Source organism: Pteropus vampyrus, unplaced genomic scaffold (assembly GCF_000151845.1).
Source record: "Pteropus vampyrus isolate Shadow unplaced genomic scaffold, Pvam_2.0 Scaffold37, whole genome shotgun sequence".
Classification (NCBI taxonomy): Eukaryota; Metazoa; Chordata; class Mammalia; order Chiroptera; family Pteropodidae; genus Pteropus; species Pteropus vampyrus.
Window position 1 is genome coordinate 7,032,810 of NW_011888818.1, and position 13,839 is coordinate 7,046,648.

Sequence of the window (13,839 nt, forward strand, 5' to 3'; positions counted from 1 at the left end):
CCTTCACCTTGCTTCATGAAGAGGTAATGTGTATGTACAACACTGCTACCCTCAGTCACAGGTCTCACCATCAAAAGACTCCAGGTCTTCTCTGGGGGGTCCAGGAACCTCTGCTGGAGTCTGCCCCTGCACCCTGCCTGGTCAGGACTCCCGAGGTCCCACCTGCTTCCTGTTGTACAGCCAACTCCTTTCTTATGCTCTCAAATAACCACAGCTGGTCCCCCCAGACATCCCCAGGTATTCAACAACGGCCCCCTGGATGCCAGGAAAGGTTGGAGAAGTCTGGAACTCCACCCCTCAGGCACCTCATTTGGTCCATAACACAATTAGAAGTGCAGAAACACCACCAGGTTTTCCAAGTTTTTCCCGAATCTCGGAGAATCAACACATAAAAACCAGACCAACAGTCCTCTATTAAAGAGAAATGGGAAGAAGGTGAGAAGATAAAGACTATTATCTTGAGAGAACAAAGACCTCATTGATGATACCTTCTCAGGACTTCTAGGAAGGGAAAGTTAGAAGAGCACGGAGTCTCTAGGACTGTTTTAATCACCGTCAGCAGTTAAGCACCATTTTAGAAGAAACAGATCTAAGAAGGTATTTTCAGCCAGGATGAATATGTCTGCCGTCAACCTCCACAAAGGTGAGTGGCCAGGAGACGGGCCAGTCTAAGGTGCATCTTGTACAGCAGAATCTCTAAGAATGAATTCTCAGGGAATTCCAAGACAGCAGTGGGTGCTCCCCACTCAGCTGGCCAGTAAATCCCACGTAGCACCATCAGCTCAGCCCCTCCAATCCTCCAGCCACTGTTCAAGGAGCTAGAGTTTCCAGCTCCACCCTGTGCCCTAGTCCTAGGGCTCAGTGTCCACCTCCATGCAAAGCCCATTCCTCCCTCTCCTCGCCCAAAGAGACGGCCTGACTCCCTCTAACAGCACATGGGTTGTATTCACGGCATGTTCCATCTAGATTTGATCAGTTATTCCTTTCCTAAAAGGATTCTCCTCTCCTGGGATTTACTGATGGAAAAAAAAAAATCTGTGAGTAGGGAAGAGACTTTTAGAAGAATCTTTGAAAGGATGTGCACAACTGCCTGTTCTTTGCAAGTGTGAGAGTGTGTATGTGTTGTGTACACTGGCTAGCCTGGTCCTGTGTCTGCACTCTCTCCACATCCAAACTCTCTCTGCAGACAGCAAATCTCGGAAGGTTATGTCTAACTTCTCAAGACTGTTATGTGTTGGCAGAGGGTATTGTTGCATGAGGCGAGGGGAGGTACTGGTTCCTGTGGTTACTATGTACATAGCGATACTACAAAATGGACAGATAGAGCAGATCTCTCAATGGCTGAGGTGATACTCAGGAAAAAGCTGAAATGAGGCCAAACTCCCTGAGGTCATCATATCTGGCAGAAGCATAGGACTGTGACTGTTCATGCCCTCTGACCCAATAGTAATTAATGTGGTTTCAGGGAAGAAAAGGAGGAACTAGGAAAAGTCTCTACATAACTAGGATGGAACACTTTTATGATGTGCCGAGTATCATGTTAATCATGGCACACTCATTTATCTCCTCCAATCATCACAAACTCCTACAAAGTAGAAATTTACCTCCACTGATAAGAACACAACACAGAGAAGTTAAGTAACTTTTCCAAGATCACACAGCAATCCAAAAGAGCACAGCCATTTTTAACCACTAAGTACTATTCTTAATCTCACTACAGGAAATGTAAACAAAATAACTAAGACACAGAGGAAATATAAAAGTTAAATGTGCCAAAGATTTTCCCAGAAGCATTAACAGTGAAGAATTACAAATAACCTAAGCAGCCCAACAACAGGGGAATGGTTTTAAAATGTTATGATAGTTCATGAAAAGAAAATGGGGAATATATGAAAAAATACTCAGCTTCATTAGTAATTAGAGAAGTACAAAATAAAGCCACTGTGAGATTCCATCTAATATCCAGTATGTAGAATTTAAGAGCAAGAATGTTTAGTTCCAATCTTGCCCCCACCGTTTACCTACCACGGTAAGTTACCTAACCGCTCTGTATCTCATCTCCTCACCTGTAAATTGTGGATTAAAAACAGTACCTAACTTGACAGAGTTGTCATGAGGATTAAACGAATACAGGAAAAACACTTATAACAGTACCAGGTACATAGTAAGCACCATGAAACGGTATTTTAGTTTAATAACAAGTGCTGGTGAGGTGTAGCAGAATTTTTTTCTAAATATCACTGGCAGAGGGCATAAGAGAACACCATTCTAAAAAGGTCTGCAGCGTTATCTTTTAATATTGAACATGCGTGTATCCTATGGTCCGCAATTCCACCCCTAGAGAAACTGCACTTGTGTGTCAGGAGGTGTGCATACAATGCTCACAGCAGCATGATGCATAAAAACTAAATCAGAGAAGTATTCTAAGTGCCCACCAACCACAATGGACAATGGAATATTTTAAAGCAGGTGCGAGTGAATGAACCACAGGAACATGAATGAATCTTAGGAACTATGCTCAGTGGGAAAAAAAGCAAGCTTCAAAAGACTATATATAGACTACCAATTCTAAAACACTCAAACAACAAAAAAGGAAAATTAAATGTATTGCATAAGAATACAAATATATGTAATTAAAACTTTTTTTAAAAAGCAAGGAAATGTGAAACACAAAAGTCAAGGTAGTGGTTATCTCCGGAGATGAAACAGGGAAATAGGGTTGGGGAAAAAAACCCAGGTAGTTAGTTTCGGTGAGGCTGGCAACAGTCTAGTCCTTAACTTGGGTAGAGAGTTCACATGTATTTATTATTATGCTTCATCTGTTTAACACACAGGCATACCTCCAAGATGTTGCGGGTTTGGTTCCAGATCACCACAATAAAGTGAGTCATAACCCTTTTGATGGTGGAGGGTCTAGCTTTCCATTTGTAAAAAACGCAACATCTGTGAAGCTCATTAAAACAATGCAATAAAATGAGGTATGCCTGTATATAAAACACTAGGTCAAGTCCATGTTTCTAATAATATGTAAGAAAAATTACAACGTATATTTCATCAGTAGAGGTATAACTGCTTAAGATGGTATAGAATAAGAACGTATAAAAACAGAAATGTCTTAAGTGAAAAAATCGAACTCAAGAATATACTTGTAGTCATAAATAGATGCTGAGGGTTTTTATGACAGGGGAAGTGTTTATACTATTTGAAGTGGAAAAAGATACAGGAATCAAAATGTTGCCTAATTTAAGAATTCAATTCCATTAAAAATGCACACAGAACACCAAAGAGAAATACACAGAAATGTTAACTCATCAGTACTCATCTCTGGTGGTAGAGAGTGAATATATTTTGTTTCTCCAGAATTTATTGTAGGTATTACATTTTTATTCAGGGGTAAGTTTCAGAGAGTAGCTACAACACACCTGAAACTGCACAAATTATGCATGCCTCTGAACGAAGACTGGAAGGGAGCCTTGGGGAGAGGAATTCATGGGTGAATTTTCTTCTTGCTATTTCTGTTGCTAGAGAATTGTTATGTTAACACACACACACACACACACACACACACACACACACACACACACACACACACACACACGTGGAAAGCAAGAAATATCCTACAAGATGAGCAGTACTCTGGGAGGGTAAGACAGGGTCCAGTTGAGGTGAGGTACTAAGCCTGAAATTCCCCGCATTAAAAGTTCTCTGAAAGTTGCTGGGCTGGAAAGCCCGGCAACTCCGACCCAAGCAGAAACCCCTCCCCCAGCAGCTGGGTCTTCCCCTAAGGCGACCCGTGGCAGGAAGGGTGGGGGTGGGAGGTGCAGAGCCGCAGGCCGCTCGGCAGGCTCCCCCTCCAGCCTCCGGAGCTTCGGCGGGAGCGGGAGCCAGCACTCTGACGGAAGCCCCTGCCTCAAGCAGCCGGTGGCGGCCGGCCGGAGGCCAGCGGGAGGAAATTGAGCCGACCACATCTGAGGCCTGGCGCAAGGAGCAGCAGCTGCCTCCAAAGCCGCCAGCACACGAGAAGCAGGTCAGGACACTGAAGCGGCTCCTCGGCCAGACAGCAGGAGCCCCGACTTTCTGCCCCCTACACACATACACACACGCACACGCACGCACGCACACACACACACACATATGCGCGCGCGCACACGCACACACCCGCTCCAGCAGCGCTGGGGCCATGGCCCAAACCACGCAGTGCACGTCTCACTGCCAGAAAAGCCCCCCTCGGTTCCCAGCGAGGGCGGGCATTCCCACAGCTCCACCTACCCGGGGCTCATACCCAGCTCTCACCACCCACTTCCTACCTAAAGTCTAAATAGCTCAGGGCATGAGAAAGGAAACACTGTCAGCACCACAGTCCACTGACCTTAACTAATGGTCCTATGCACTCTCCCTAAAGGTGCCCCACACCTCATGTAACCCACTGACAGTTCAGGTGTGTCCAAAGGGCGAGGGCTATAGGAAAACGACGTTGACAGCAGCTAACAGTTTTGAGCACTGGGTGCTAAACTCTGAATTAAGCAAGCATTTTTATGTTTAAATGTAACCAACCTTTCAATTCTTCCAATAAGCCAACATCCATTTAGTGAGTGAGCACATGGGGCACATAGAGGTTAAATGACGTACTGCAAGGCTCATAACTGGCAAGTGCAAAAGCTGAATCTAACATTGGAGCTGACAGTGGATACCCATGGCCTCCTCGCTGCCAGGGCTCTTATCTTTTGGAGAACGACTCCCACATTTGTAGGAGACTATCAATAACTATGGATTTCAAGCCTCTCATTGGACCCCTGCCTACAGAGTTTGTCTCCATCCATTCCCTTCTCGAGGACTTAAATTTCTTTCATTCAAATAAATTAGTCTTTAAGCCACTATCCAGAAATCTGGAGGAAAAGTAATTTTTGGCAGAGTGGCCTTCACCCATCAGTCATAAAACTGACTTCGCTCAGTGGGCTAGGAAATGGAAAAGGGGGAAAGCTGCCATTTAGGGAAGCCTGGTGCTGTCCAGAAGGCAGGAAATTAGGGAGCGTGAATACATTCTATTTGTCCTAAACCCCTGGAAATATCGTACAACACGTCTCCATGTAAAGTCTCATTATTCACAGTCACTGCTGGTCTGTTAGCCCAGAAAACTGAAAGATGCCAGTAATTTGGCTTCTTGTACAAATTCGTCTGAAAGTCTTGTCTGCAATGTTGGGAAAAAGGGGAACAGGAACCTCGGGGCCCTCCTCATCCATTATCTTCTCCCCGAGGGTCAGGGGTGATAAGGAAGGCCCTGGGAGTCCTTGTCCCTCCAGCCTCTCTGTGGCAGAGCCCCACTCCCCTACCCACCCCACACCTCCCTCCACAGGATCCTGGTCCTCCACCGTTCTCTCCTTTTTCTCCGGATCCCCTCATCAGAGCTGCTCTCCACCCTTCCCCCCTCACCCTCACAGCTTTCCTGGAAACCTCACTTCCACTCAAGGCTCCACCGCTCAGCCTGCACGTAGAGCCCCAAAGCTTCCTTTCCCCTGAACTGCTCCTCAAGCTTCTGGCTTGCTTTCCAGCTACCAGATACTTTTTACTTGGACGCAACTTAGGCCCAACACACTTAAATCCTAACCCAGCACCTGTCCCCTTTCCCAGCAACTCCTCCTCTGGACATTCCTTTTTACAAATTCGTGTGAAGAGTCATTGTCCTGGGCCTCCAGAGAATGCCCTTCCATCATCTTTGACATCCTCTTTATGTTTCCATATGTAGGCAGACCCTAGTCCTGTCAACCGCTCTTTAAGAATACTTCAGACCTGCCTTCTGATTTCTCCTCACTTATTTCTTCTCATGGTGACAATCACAATAGGAGGCTCACTGACTGGCCAACCCCTCTGCTCTCGCCCCAGCACACCACTGTCGGGAACATAGTCGAACTCAGGTCTCCCAACTCCCAAGCCAGGCTGCCTTCTAACTCGCAACTTCAATCTTCTCTTTTTGTTCAAAAGGTAAAAATAAATAAGGCAAGCAAATAAACAGATAAATGTATCAAGGGCAATAAAGACCCTTCCATTTCGTAGTATGGTTCTTAGGAACTTTGGTTTATAAATTTGCACCTCAAAAAATCTTTTTTACATTTCAGTGAAAACTAAAAACTCAGGATGAGAGCAACAGTTTTGGAAAATGATGATACGACTCAGTAGAACACTACATAGTCATCAAAATCCATAAATTATAAACACCAAGGGAAAATGCTGGATAAAATGGAAAGTAAAAGTAGCACAACGCTATAGTGTACATGAAGCTTATGATTACAACTATGCAAAACTATGCATGCAAATAACAAAAGAGAGGAGGGACTTTTTTAAAAAAGTGAAAATAGCTGTAGTAACCCCACAGAATTACGAAATTTTACCTACTGATGCTATCAGCACATTACAGCAATCTTACCTTTCATACACGATATACACAATTATATAGCCATTCATTTATCCCTCCAATAAATATGTATTGAGCATTTTCTACCTGAAAGTCACTTTTAGGCACTGGTGATAACAGAAGTGAGAAAGCAGTCTCTGCCTCATTGACAGATTTTCTAGGTGTTTAGATTTGTCTTGGGTTCCATGCAAAGGTAGGTTCCTTTACAGCAGACATTGTACCACTATCTCTAAATGTGTGTGGCAGCATAAATCTGTTACATAGTCTGAGACTTTGAGTACGTGGTGAAAGCAATGAAACTCATTAACTGTGAGTTTATCTCTGAGTGAAGCTGTGTAGTTACTGACAGAATATCAAAGGCTTACTAAAAACTCATTACGGCCAGGGAGAACCCTGGTAGGACCCAAGACAATAATGAAAGGTCATAAGAACAGAATAATAAGGAAGATAAAGAATAGTTTCAGCTGAGAGAGATGGGAGAACAGGAAGTTCTGTCTGCAAAGTGGAAAAAAAAAAGAAGTAAAAACAAGAAACTCTGACTTCCCAGAGATGGCCATAGTTTACATTCGGTGCCTTTTCTTTCCTATGCAACATGAACTAAATTTATAAAACTGGAGAAATTAAGTACATTTGGGGTTTTTTTTTTTAATGCTAATTTCTTCCCTTTCTGTATCATAAGTATTTTCCATAGTCTTTACTCTTGCAAGAGTTTTGTTTTTAATAGCTGTACTGCTCTCCCTGGTATCTATTTAGCATACATAAAGCCCCTGAGATTGAATGTCTAGTTTCTGTCACATTTTGCTACCTTCCCATGGCACATATTGGCTATCGGAATGGTTTATTTCCTCCTTCTCCCACCTCTATTTGGGCTTGTGATTCCTCTGAGGACAGGGATGGAAAACTCGGCACAAACTCAGGGCTGAAAGGACGGACTCTGCCAGCCCCACAGGCTGTAGGTAACAACCTTGATAACAGCAGGTAGGATTTTACCCACATTAGCACGGGTGTTTCATCATTTGGGTGACAACTTAGAAGGTATGTCCCTAGCCTGCCTTTGGGGAAGAATACTGTGCAGGCATAAAAAGGAGCAAAGTATTATCTAGGCTACAGCCCAGATGAACCTTGAACAAATTAAGTGAAAGAATTCAGATGTGAAAAGCCACATACTGTATGCTTCCATTTATATGAAAGGGCCAGAGCAGTCAAATCCAAAGAGACAAAAAGATGAGCAGTTGCCTGAGGCTGAGGGGACCGAGCGGGGCAAGGAGGCGGGAATGCTACTGGGTTGAGTTTCTTTTTGGAGCAATAGAAATGTTCTGAAATAGACAGTGGTGATGGTTGAATATACTAAAAATATACTAAAAACCACTGAATTGTGCACTTCAAATGGGTAAATTGTATGTTATGTGAATTATATCTCAATAAAACTGTAATTGAGAAACCTTCGTCTCCGTCTCTGTCAGAAGCTTTAAGACAAAAGCAGAAACTAAATACTTGCTCAAGGAGGGGATGGCTGATCTGGTGAGCCCACCCCAAAGGCGGAGGGAGAAGGACAGAGGAGTGACAGGCAAAACCTCTTCTCCTTTTACTTCCTCCCTGGGTTACAAGTGAAAGTGGAAACAAGAGAGATCTTATCTCAGGGAAAAGTGGTGGTAGTCAAGGTGCGGAGACCAGCTCCCACTTCAGTGCCAAGCTTTGGAGAGAGGAATCCCTCAGGACAGTAGGGCGTGGCAACTCCTGAGCGAAGCAAGCAAGCTGGTGTTGCCCAAGAGCTGTGAAAATGCAGAGGCGGGGGTCCCTGAACCCAAGAACCAGTGACAAAAAACCTGCTGATGAGCCGAACAGTCATAGATACAGTCAGACAGGAAATGTAGGTTGGTTCCAAAGGTCCTTATTAAACAAACAAACAAAAAGTTTTTGGGGGAGGGGAGTTTACAAAAGATTCAATAAAATAAAAATAAATCAAGAATATATATTAAGCAACCAACAATTAAGCAATTTGCCCTTAAAAAGTTAAAGGCAAATAATTTTGTTAAAGAAAACGAATGTTTTTCATACAATACAAGAGGGTGAGCCTCGAGCAAGATAATCTTACAGTCAACTATCTGTTAAGTGTCCCCCCTGTAATGCAAAAGACCGCCCCAGAATCTGCACAGGAGGACCTGGGGCAGGTGAACAGGTGACCTGCTTAGACCTGCTTACTCTGGCTCAGCCTAGGGCTATGTCCCCAGCTCCCATTTCTAGATAGTGATGAACAAGTCCCAGCCACTAATCTCAAAGCTGCCAAGGGGGAGTTAATACCCACACCCCAAACTCATGGGTGTCACTCAGAAAGCAGCAGCTGTGCCCCACCCAAGGCTGTGATCCTTGTTCCTCAGCCCTTTTCTCAAGGGAGAGGCAGTGGCTAGACCAGTTTTAAAGTCCCTCTCTCTCCCCAGCTATGGCCTTGATCCCCAGCCAACACCAAACCAGCAAGAGAAGGGGTGGAGGCGGGGTGCTGTGGCCTGGCTTTCCAGACAGAGGGGCAAAGGAGGACGGACGAGCAGGAGAAGGCAGTTCCCTGGGGAACTGTGCCTGTCCCACCTCTATGCCTGAGGAGCTGGCTGAAGATAAAGACCTAGGAGCTAAATGTTCGCCTGGGATTGGGGGGGCGGGCTGGGGGCGCTGGATCTGTAACTAGGAGAGCACTTCAGAGAGACCAGATTCCCAGCCCCAGCTCTTCTAAGACTGTCTTGCTATAAGCCCTGGACAAGTCGTTTTACCTATCTGGTCTCAAATTCCTCCTCTGCTTTTAAAAAATTACTTTAAAATGTCAGGAAAGACTGAGGCTCTGCTCCAGACTGAAAGAGGCAAAAAAACCTGACCACTGAATGTATGTTATCCTTTGATTTTTCTCCTACAAGAGAGGCTGTGACAATGGGCAAAATGTGAATGAGGTCTACAGAGCAGAGTTATTCGTATTCCTAAGGTCCATAGGTTAACTGTGCGGAGGTGTTGCGCCCACATTAACTTCCTGATTCTGATCACTGCCCTGTGGTTATTTAGGTGGTTTTAGAAAGTCCACACTCATCACGTCTACCACCTACTTGCAAATGGTTCAGATAAAAACTATAGAGAAAGAGACAGAAAAAAAATAAAGCAAATGTAGTAAAATGTTACTATTTGAGAATGAATGAAGAGAATTCTTTGTACTATTCTTGCAACTTTTCTGAAGCCCTGAAATTATGCCAAAATAAAATAAATTTTTTAAGAGTTATGTTACTAGATGATCTCCAAGACTCTTCCAGTTTCTGTGAAAAGGTAACATTATCTGCACTTTACAGATGAGGAACAGGAAACAGGATGAGGATGGTATCTTAGCAGCAGTAGCAGCAGCAGGAGGGCTCTGGAATTCGGGGTCTCTGACTCAAGTCCCCTCTCACCCCAGACCCCTGCTCTTCCAACCAATGAGGGACAATAAGCCTCAGGCACCAGGCCCTGGACGAGAACCGCAGAGCAACAGGCAAGTAAGAAAGGGGCCATCTGGACAGTGTCTGGGCTGGCCATCGAGAGGAGCAGAGAGCTTTGGAACAGGAACCACCAGCTCTCTTCCCGAGACCCCTTCCCTCCCACATGCACGGGGCACAGGCAACTCCTCATGCACACCCTAGAGGGCTAACCCGAAGCTTCAGCGACACACATGCACAGGCTCCACCAGAACACACAGGCCCATGTGGAGCACAGAATCACAGCCTGGAATGTGCCTGACAAGCCCTCTCTAACCAAAAGAAACACATCTGGAAGTAAGTCTCCTAAATCACTCTGGGGGGTGGGGGTGGGGGTGGGGGTGGGGGTGGGGCGGAATAAAAATCACAATTACATTTACTTTCAATCTGTTTATGCTAGTTGTACTTGTTATGGTATGTACTTTAAATATCATTAATATGTAAGCTGATATGAGTATAAAAATAGAGCTGTTTCTGTGGGAAAAAGTTAAGTTACAGATTTGAAGATTAATATCAATGAAAACAATAGCTATTAACAGAGAAAAATTCATGCTTCTAAAACACTTTTGTTAAGTAAGAAGAAAAAAATGAAAGTTTCAATCCAAGAAGCTAGAAAATAAAAACTAAGAAAGGCAGGAAAAAGGAATCAGTAGAGATAAAGACAGAAATAGTTGATGAGAAAACAAAATGTAGTGGTATTTATAAATGAATCTAAGAGGTGACTCTCTAAAAGACCAATAAAATAAACTGGCAAGGCTGATCATTTAAAAAAGAAAAACATAAATAAACAGTTAAAAATGTGAAGAGGAATATAACTGTCGCCAGAGAATAATACATGAAGTGTATTACCAAAAACTCTGAAAAAATGAATGAAAGGACAAGTTTTTAGGAAAATTTATTCAAGAAGAGGTAGGAATATTAAAAATATCAATCACCAGAGAAGTAGAAATTTGTCAGAACTACCCCCCAAAAAGGCCCAATAGTTGATTATGACATTATTTTGCTGGCTCATAAAAAAAGTTGGGTTTTTTTTTTTATTCATTCATTTAATTCTCCTACATCCCTTTGAGGTAAGCACTGTCTTTCCATCTTAAAGACAAGGAACTCAAGGGCTCAGAAGGGCCAAGGCATTGTGTCTCAGTCACCCAGCCACAAAGAGCCACACAGGGACGCAGTCCCACAGCTGGACACCTCCAGGATATGGCCCAAAATCTCTGTTTCAAAATGCTCAAGTACCTCTTTGATCAGCTGGGTTTGGAAACTTCTGGCTCCCTGCTACTTAAAATGTGGTCCAATAACCAGCAGCATCAGCATCACCTGAGAGTGTGATAGAACTACAGAGCCTCAGGCTCTACCCAGGCCTGCTGAATTAGAAGCAGTATAAAGAGATTCCCAGGTGATCTGGATGAACATTAAAATGTGAGAAGTACTGGTCTGGCCTTTAACTGTCCAGTCTCTTTCAATTCCTCTTAAATTTGCAAAAGCAGTGTTTGTTCTGTTAGGCAAAACAAAACAAAAAAACAACTTGATAAACTACTACAACTAGATTTGATCAGATAAACATGTAAAAAAAAGTGTCAAAATAAAACCAAAATAAACATTAAAAAATTAAAAGACATTTATAATATTTGCCAAGGTATGGTAAAGAGTTAATATCACTAATATATGAAGCTCTTTTAGGAATTCATAAGAAAAATCACGCACAAAAAAAATAAGTGAAGCAAGTCAAAATATATTCACAAAGAAATGTGGATCACAAGAGAGCAATAAAAGATTTGCGAATCAAAACATTTTACATCAATTTTGTAATTAAAAATAAATCATTTTATAATAAACATAATTTTGATAATCGAGGGAAATCAATAAACATTTAAAAATTTTAAATATATATGACTTCTAGAAAGAGTGGTAAAATTATAGATGTTTTGTTTTCTCTATTTGCTTACCTGAACTTCTTAATTTTTCTGCAATGGATTTGCATTCTTTGTAATAGACAACAACAAAGTTTTAACTATTTCCTACAGTTTGATCTTATCTGAAATTTCAGTTTTTATAGTCAGTCTCTCTTGGTTTTTCACAAGTGCTTGCATAAGGGCTGGCCTTTTCAAAAACCATGGCAGCATTTAAAAGTATGTCTTTTCAGTCCTCATCAAGCATCACGAGCCCCAAATAAACAGCCTCTTTTATATTACCTCACAGACTGGCAGTTCTCAAAGTCCAGTGGGCAGAGAAATCACCTGTAGGGAGCTGGCTACAAATGCAGCTTCCTAGGTCCCATCCTTAGAGATCAACCCTGGTGTCTATGGTTGTTCTCAGGCTGCCCTTTGAGAGGCTCCCTCCAAGAGCCCTATGGGACTGAGGATGAATGCAGGAAAGTAGGGAAACCAGTTGGTTCAGAAATTGGGTGAACTGAGGGTCTTGAAGGCTGACAAAGGACAGCAGTCTCTTTCCACTCACCTACCCCAGCATGTGCACATGGAGGCTCGACCAGTCACTGGTCAGCATCTCTGCTCTTTGAGAGAGAGAACAAGTGGGCAAGGAGGCAGGGTCATGGAAAAGGCTTTCTCCAATAGGTGAGCTAAAGCTGAGCAGCCCGGCATTGGAGCCCCACTGCCAGAACTCGCTCCACTCCAGTAGAAGGCATTTGGAACAACTCCACGGTTCACAGAGGTCCATCTGTCAGAGTTTCTGCTAGGCACCCTGAGAAGGCGGCTCCTCCAGAGCTGGCAGAGATACAGCTGTGGCTGCCACAAGGGGCCCCAGGACTTGGCACCTTGCAGGCGGGATCCATGGCGACAGTTCCCAGCCCTGAGACTGCTCCGGAACCCCAGGTGGGCACTAGGACAGGGAGTAAGACAGGGATTGGGGGTGGGAGTAGGGGGGAGCCAGAGCAGTACTTCTACCTCCCTCCCGACCTCTTGGGTGAACCTTTGGCTCCACTGTTTCCCTGGGGGTTTAAATAAACTAGCAGAAGAGCCAGAGACAATGTTTCTATTTCCTCTGCTGCCCTGTGCACAGAAGGGAGGAGGAGCACAGAGCACAGGCTAAATGAGAACTGTTCACTGTTCACCGTTCACCACCATCGTCCAACACAACCTGGTGATACACTGAACCAGATACATGAGAACCGTTACAGAGTGACTGCAAAGTGGCTCACAGCCCACCTCTAATTGGCATTCCTCTTATCCGTGCAAGCCAAGTTGATCCCCTTTCCCCATTTTCTTTAAAGGCAGGAATCCTAACCGCTGCTTAAAAGCAGCAAGCATCTTCGCATCTCCAGGTCTGCAGCCCCTGTGCTCCAGGGATGAGGGGGGTCCCTTGTTCATGGGTCCTAATGGACCCAGCATTCCTGGGCAGGCAGAGATTTCCATCTCCATTCTAGCTCTTGTGGCAGCAGAGATGGGAGACCTGCAGTATGGCAGGGGGACAGGGCAGAGTACCTTGCACTGGGCAGTTCATCAAGAAATAGTGTCTTTTTTTCCCCAATTACAAGTAATAGCTTAAAATACAAACATGATGAGAAAGATTAGCACATTGATAGGAATAAACTTTGCCTAGAAACTACCTGGGGGGTGGGGAGGTCATAGACTCTGGAGAATAGTAGGGAGGAGACAGATACTACCTTTGAGAAAGAAGACCAGGCACACAGATGTGGAGCCAACATCACCAGTGGTCTTCACAAGACCAGCTTCTGACTCGATGACTCTTTATCCCCAAAGAGCAGCTACAGGTAAGTGTGGGCTTCATGCTGCCTTCTGGTGCCTGGGAACCAAAAAGGCAACTCTCCCTACTAGTTAGTACTAATGAGAGTTAATGACAAGTGGGCTGTCAGTCCCAGGATAATTAAGAGGTGTCCATTCAGAGGGCTCCTCCCTGATGTCTGCTGTGGGAAAATGGCCCAGGACCTTCTCTTCACTGTGGGGATAGGGCAAGGGCCCTATCTCT

At 44.1% G+C, this 13,839-nt stretch overlaps 1 protein-coding gene across 4 annotated transcripts in view; it reads right to left on the reverse strand.

Annotated features, from left to right (window-relative positions):
• Positions 1-13,839, reverse strand: part of TET3 (tet methylcytosine dioxygenase 3) — a 99,421-nt gene that overhangs the window by 56,979 nt on the left and 28,603 nt on the right. The window contains exon 1 of one of the 4 annotated variants that reach the window (XM_011358136.2): positions 4,474-4,479. The exons of the other annotated variants lie outside the window; for them this stretch is intronic. The gene's annotated coding sequence lies outside the window, so the exon portion shown is untranslated. Of the gene's footprint in view, positions 1-4,473; positions 4,480-13,839 lie in introns of those variants that run through there. 4 annotated transcript variants of the gene reach the window in all.